The following is a 6,407-nucleotide window of genomic DNA, read 5'->3' on the forward strand; positions in this document are numbered from 1 at the left end:
GGCCAGTTTCAGATCGCCTCGACCTTGCCTGCCTGGGGTTTGACGACCTATTGTAAACCCCAGGTAATTCAAGGCCCAAGGCCGAGGCGACACTTCTTGGGGTTGGCGGTCAGCCCGCCCCTCTCAGGGCTCTCAACGCGGTGACCTGCTGGAGACCCCACTCCACCTCCCATGGATGACAATATCATCTATGTAGGCTGCTGCATATTTCTGGTGGGGCCGGAGGACGCGTCCATCAGCCTCTGGAAGGTGGCCGGGCTCCATGTAGGCCAAACGGGAGCATTAGGTAGTGGAACAACCCTCCGGGTGATGAAGGCGGTCTTCTCCGGGTCATGGCGCCAGGGTACCTGCCAGTACCCCTTGGTCAGGTCTAGGTGGTGATATATCGGCTGGTCCCCAGCCGCCGATCAACTCGCCCTAGGCATGGGGTATCGAACTTGGATATCAGGTTTAGTTGTCGAAATCATTACAGAACCTGAGGGTTCCGTCTGTTTTGGGGACCAGCACAATGGGGCTACCCACTCACTATGGGACTCTTCGATGATCCCGTTCTGTAACATCGTTTTAACCTCTTGCCGCACGGCTTCTCTCCCTCCGGGATTCGTAGGGCCTCAGCTTACCTTCTTCCCGGCTCGTAATGATGTGATGGAAGAAGGTTGGTATGGCCGGCTTCCGTAGAGAACACATCTCTATGGCGGTCGATCAGCTCGGAGGTCCTGGCGTTGTCTCGGATAGCTGCTCGCCCATAGGTACCACTTCACGGCCTCCGCTTTTGACGGGCCTGGTGGGAGAGATACAGCACACAGCCTCCGGCGACCCATTTTTAACAAATTGATGTGATATACCTTCTCTGGTGGTCTTCGCCCGGCTGCCTAATGTAGTTGACCTCTCCCACCTTTTCGATCACCTCGTAGGGGCCGTGCCATTTGGCCAGGAACTTGCACTCCGAGGTGGGCACCAGCACCAACACTCTGTCTCCGGCGCCAACACCCGCTGTGCGCGCCCTGTTGTAGACACGGGCTTGGGCGGCCTGGCGGCCTCCATGTGTTCTCTTACCACGGGCCATATAGTGGCCATTCTCTCCTGTACCTCCTCCACGTGTTCCACCAGGGTCCGATGGGGTGAGGGTTGTTGCTCCCAGGCTTCTTTGGCCAGGTCTGGCCAGGTCTAGGAGTCCTCTGCTGTCTCCCGATAGCAGCTCAAGGAGAAAATCCTGTGGAAGCCTGGGGCACCTCACGAATGGCAAACATTAGGTGTGGTAAGAGCTGATCCCAATTCCTTCCCTCGTCTCCCCCGGTCCCTCTTCCTCTTCCGCCACTACCTCCCCGGTGCTGGACTCTCCTTCTGAGATGGGGTCGGTGGAGCCTTGGGGGTCGACGTCCTGCACCGCAAGGCGGGGTGCCGAGTGGCGCTGCCTGGAGGCGGGGCCGAGGCCCCTCGGCCTTCCGCTTCCGCGGCCTCCCTGGCCAGGCGCAGCCACAGCTGTCTGAAGAGGGGAAGTCCTCCTCGATGAGCACGGCTACTGGTAGGCCTGGTACGACCCGGCGGTGCCCGAGTATGTTCCCTTTATTGTTTTTAACGTGATGTTTGTAGTGGGTACTGACGGTGCTCGCCATGTATACACGTGACACTCAGTGTGTCTTCCAGGAGAGGGGTCTGCGAACTCCGTCGCACCAGCGCCACCACGCCTGAATCTATCAGGGCGATGGCGCGCCTGCTAGCGTGACCGAGTCGAGGTGAGTCCCCGCCTCTTCTGCCCAGCCTGTGGTTAGTAACCCATAGGGTCGTCCGGTGGGTTTCTCGCTGGTGTCCGAGACCATGTGCACATCACCCTTCTGGGGACAGTTCCAGGCGATGTGGCCTCCCTCAAGACTGTGAACACCTTCGTGGTCGGGGCTGGTGGGGCCGCCCATGGTGTTTCCTGTGTAGGTCTCACGACGGGCCCTCCTCGGGCTGTCGCTTCTGGGGCGCGTGGGGGCTTCTGCATTTCCCAGCCGTCCACTGCGCAGTACTCCTGGGCGGCCTGGTACCCTTCCAGCAGATCCACCAGCTGGTCCACGCCTGGGGATTCTGTTGACACACCAATTTCTTGGCGTCGAGGGAAGTGACCTCATGAATCGTCCATGATGATCCGCTCGATGGGAGTGAGGGTTTTGGCTCTGAGATCAGCCAAGCATTGGTAAGCCTCACTAGCTCATGCATCTGTGCTCGAGGGTGACTGTGGGGTCGATACCCACTCGTGGTAACGCTTGGGCTCGGGTGATCAGTGTAAACCCATGGCGTTCAAAATTTCCCGCTTTAGGGTGTCAAAAGTGGTAAGGGGTCAGTGGCTACGCCCTGGTAGGTGGTCTGCGCTATGCCTGACAAAATGGGCTAATCAGTCCTACCCATTGGTCGATAGGGCCACTCTTCTCTGACCGCGTCCTCTCAAAGGTTAGCAGGAAGACCTCAATGTCATCCGCGGGGTCTGCTTGGTGAGGAAGCGCATGGGTGGACCCGCGGTCCTCTCATAGCCAGCCTGCTCCTCCTGGGCTTCGTAACGCCTCCGTGAGTTGGTCCCGCAGAAGCTCGGTGGTTTGCTGCTGCACCAGCAGGGTCTGGTCGTGGCGGCCTGCTGCTGTTGATTGTTAACTATGAGCTGTTGATTGTTAGCCACCAGTTGTGCAATCAGCGCCGTTAAAACCTTTGATTCCATTGTAGTTGGGGGTTTAATCATTATCTTTCAGTCAGAATGCGAACATTCTCCACTATATGTGGTACCCGGCGGGTGCCCGTGACTGAGAAATAAGAATTAAACTGTCCACACCCAATTTACCATCAAATGCAAAGTCTTTTATTTCCCAATACCAGAGGTTTAGTTCAATCGGGCGTATCGTCGTCTCCCCCACTTCCCTCTTGTGGGCTTCTGTCCTGTCTTTTATCTGCCACGTACTGGTGGTGATTGGTTGCCGCCCGTGCCTCCAATCACCCCAGGTGTTTTCACTTTGTCGCCTGGCTGTCGGTGTTCCGTTGGCTCCCTCTCTGGGCCGCAGTGGGGAAGTACAGGGAACAGTCGGTATTTCCCATCCCTTACTTCCCCTCGTGGTCTCGTCCGTGGCTGGCTGCCACAAGGTAAACAAAGAGCATCATGAGCAGTGAGAGCCTCCATGACTCAACACACACAGGAAGGAGCGCCACCTACAGGAACTCAGACACCTACACAACAACAAGGAGAAGATGGACAAGTCCCGCCCACAAGGTTTGATTGACAGGTGAAGAAAAGTCTGCTCAGCGACGATGATGGAAACAAAATAAGTTTCAGACTTAAAACACAGACTTTAACCAGATGTCCCTGAACTCACTTCTGTCTATTTGAGTTTACTGAACTCAGCAGTGTCTCCAGGAGAATAATAATAAAACCTAAGTCCAGCATAGAGAGGCTGAGTGAATGTGGTCTGGACTCTGTGGAGGAGAGTCATGGTGTCAGAGACGCTGTAGAAGGACAGAACACCTGCTCTGTGATCCAGGTACACTCCTAATCTGGAGGACTGAGGACCAGAGACGGGAGTTTGGACTTTGTTGTGAAGAAATGCAAAACTGTTATTGTCACAAAGTAACGCCCAAGATTTATTATTGTATCCAAACAGACTTTCCTCTCTCCCTGTTCTGCTGATATTCTTGTATGAGACGGCTACATTAACTCCTCTTCCTCTCCACTCCACCTCCCAGTAACAACGTCCAGTCAGACTCTCTCTACTCAGGACCTGACACCATCTAGTGAACCTGTCTGAGTGACTAGAATAAGACTGATCTTCTCTCATAAATGTTTCTTTTCTGTTCCCATCAGATAATAACAGATATTTGTTTGCTGTGTTTGGATCCAGAGTGATGTCACATGAATACCTTAAGAATCCAGCTCTGGTCTCGGGCTCTGCTTGTGAAGGAGACAGTAAAACGTCCACTTCAGTCACTGCCAGTGAGACGTTTGTCCACTTGTCCCCCAGAACGTCCTGTAGTTTATCTCTGACTTCTGACACAGTCACCACACGCCCTCAAAGTGTCTCAGAGGACGGATATCGATGCCGGACGAGTGTGTAGACTCAGCGTGGTGACAGTGAGGGGTAGTGGAGTAGAAACTGCTTGAGATCCTCTGTGTGTGACAGCAGCTTCAGCTCAGCCTCGCCTCTTCAGCTCAGTGATCTCCTGCTCCAGCTTCTCCTGAAGCTCTTGGACTCGACTCACTTCAGTTCTCTGCCGGGATCTGACCTGCTGCTTCACGTCAGAGCTTCTGTTCTCCATGAGCCGGATCAGCTCAGTGAAGATCTTCTCACTGTCCTCCACTGTTTTATCAGCAGAGAGGTTGAGGGCCTCCACCTCCTGATGGAGCAGCTTCAGGTCTTTCTCTCGGTCCTGGATTCTCTGCTGGATGTCGAGTCGACTCCCCTCCAGCTCTCTCTGCCTCTCGGTCCTTTCTGCTGCAGCTGAGACTGTGTCGTGGCCTTTATGTTCATCCATTAAGCAGAGGTAGCAGATACACTGCTGATCAGTACGGCAGAAGATCTTCATCTCCTCTTTATGACGAGAGCAGATGTTCTCCTGGAGCTGGTTGGAGGGCTCCACCAGCTTGTGTTTCTTTAATTGAGGAACATCATAATGACGCTGAAGATGTTTCTCACAGTAAGAAACCAGACACACCAGACAGGACTTGAAGGCCTTCAGTCTCCTCCCAGTGCAGACATCACAGGCCACATCTTCAGCTCCAGCATAGCAGTGATCAGCAGGAGCAGCTTGGAGTCCAGTCTTCTTCAGCTGCTCCACTAGAGCTGCCAACATGGTGTTCTTCAGCAGGACAGGCCTCAGTGTGAAGGTCTGCCTGCCTACACTGAGGGCAGCTGAGGAGTTTCTTCCCCTCCTCTTCCTCCCAGTGGGCTTTAATACAGTTCATGCAGTAGCTGTGTCCACAGGGAATAGTCACCGGATCCTTCAGGAGATCCAGACAGATGGAACAAGAGAAGGTTTCCCGATCCAGCTGAACTCCTTTCTGCTCCATTTCACCTCTGAGGAGCAACGACTGTCTGAGTTTCACTTCCCTGTAGCGCGACTCTGCTTTGACTTCTGATGTGAACAACATGTGACGGTTCAGTGAACGGGGCGTGTCAGCTCTAGTGGGAGGGAACCGGGAAGTGTGTGGACAGAGTGCAGCCGCCTGTGTTTGAGAGCAGGAGGAAGAGGGAGGGGCTTATCAAGCTGTACTTCATTCCTGGAGGAGGAGCTGAAAGAGGGAGTGAAAAAAAAAAACAAATTTAATAATCCAAAAACAAAGTTTTGCATCTGAAACATCCGAAAGGATAACAAATGTTTTGTCAGTCTGACTGAGTAGCAGGTTAACGTGAATGAAGCAGATGATCACTTCGAGCACCACTTGATATCAGATGGAGAGCTGCCCACAGGGTGAACCACACGGATGACTGACCACCTTAAAGTTTATTATTCATTATAAATATATGTGTGTGATTTTAATTGATTTTTGTTGAATCCCAGTAAAACTCTTAAAAACTGAACTAATGAACCAGGTTGTTTATATTAATAAAGTAATACTATGAACCAGGTGTTTATATGAATAAAGTAATATTATGAATCAGGTGTTTGATGTCATTTTGATGACAAAGTCTCAGATCTTTTTGTATTTGGAGGAGTTAACAAATGATCATAAGATGGATCATCTTTGTTTTAAAGTCTGTTTTAATCAGAACTCTTTATCTCTTTGATACTTAAGGGGTTTTGGACTTAAAGGGCACTTTAGTTTTCCCAGAGTGGGGAGGCCCATGCCCCGCCCGGGAGGCTCTGGGGGTAACTGTTTTTATTTAAAATGTTTATATGAGATTGATGCCCCATATATGCCTTTTATTATCGGGTTTTTATGGGTAAAGGGCCTAAATCCTAATGAGGATTTGGAATATCAGAGCAAAGGGGCACCAGGGGGGGGAGGGGCCCCAATCAATCCCGAGGTCTCACCACCGGCGGGTTTTTTCAACTCAGGAACCCCTGTCAGTGACTGATGCTCACGGGGGGAGGCTTTGTGCGGAAGGTTTGGCACCAAAACCCGGGTTTTGAGGGAAAGAACCAGGAAAAAAATTTATCAAAAAAAGATGCGAAAATCCACAATAAACAATCTTTTTTATCTATAGATCCTTTCATTTGCTTAAAATTTTGCAACATTAAACATTTTTCTGTACCAAAAAAAGTTTAAAAATAAATCAGCTTTTTATTTTAAAAAACCAAATATTTAAAATTAAATAATAATAATGTTATATATTAATTAATGAACAAAAATTTTTTTTAAATTAACATTTTTAAATAAAACCTAAATGTTTTAAAAAAAGAATTTTTAAGGGTTTTTTATTAATAGTAAATTGAAAAAAATGAAT

The 6,407-nt window shown here is 50.7% G+C and overlaps 1 pseudogene; it reads right to left on the reverse strand.

Moving 5' to 3' along the window:
• Positions 1-2,989: 2,989 nt before the first annotated feature.
• On the reverse strand, positions 2,990-5,038 carry LOC130198210 (tripartite motif-containing protein 16-like; annotated as a pseudogene).
• Positions 5,039-6,407: the final 1,369 nt, after the last annotated feature.

The sequence above is a fragment of the Pseudoliparis swirei genome, chromosome 8, assembly GCF_029220125.1.
Source record: "Pseudoliparis swirei isolate HS2019 ecotype Mariana Trench chromosome 8, NWPU_hadal_v1, whole genome shotgun sequence".
NCBI classification, from domain to species: domain Eukaryota; kingdom Metazoa; phylum Chordata; class Actinopteri; order Perciformes; family Liparidae; genus Pseudoliparis; species Pseudoliparis swirei.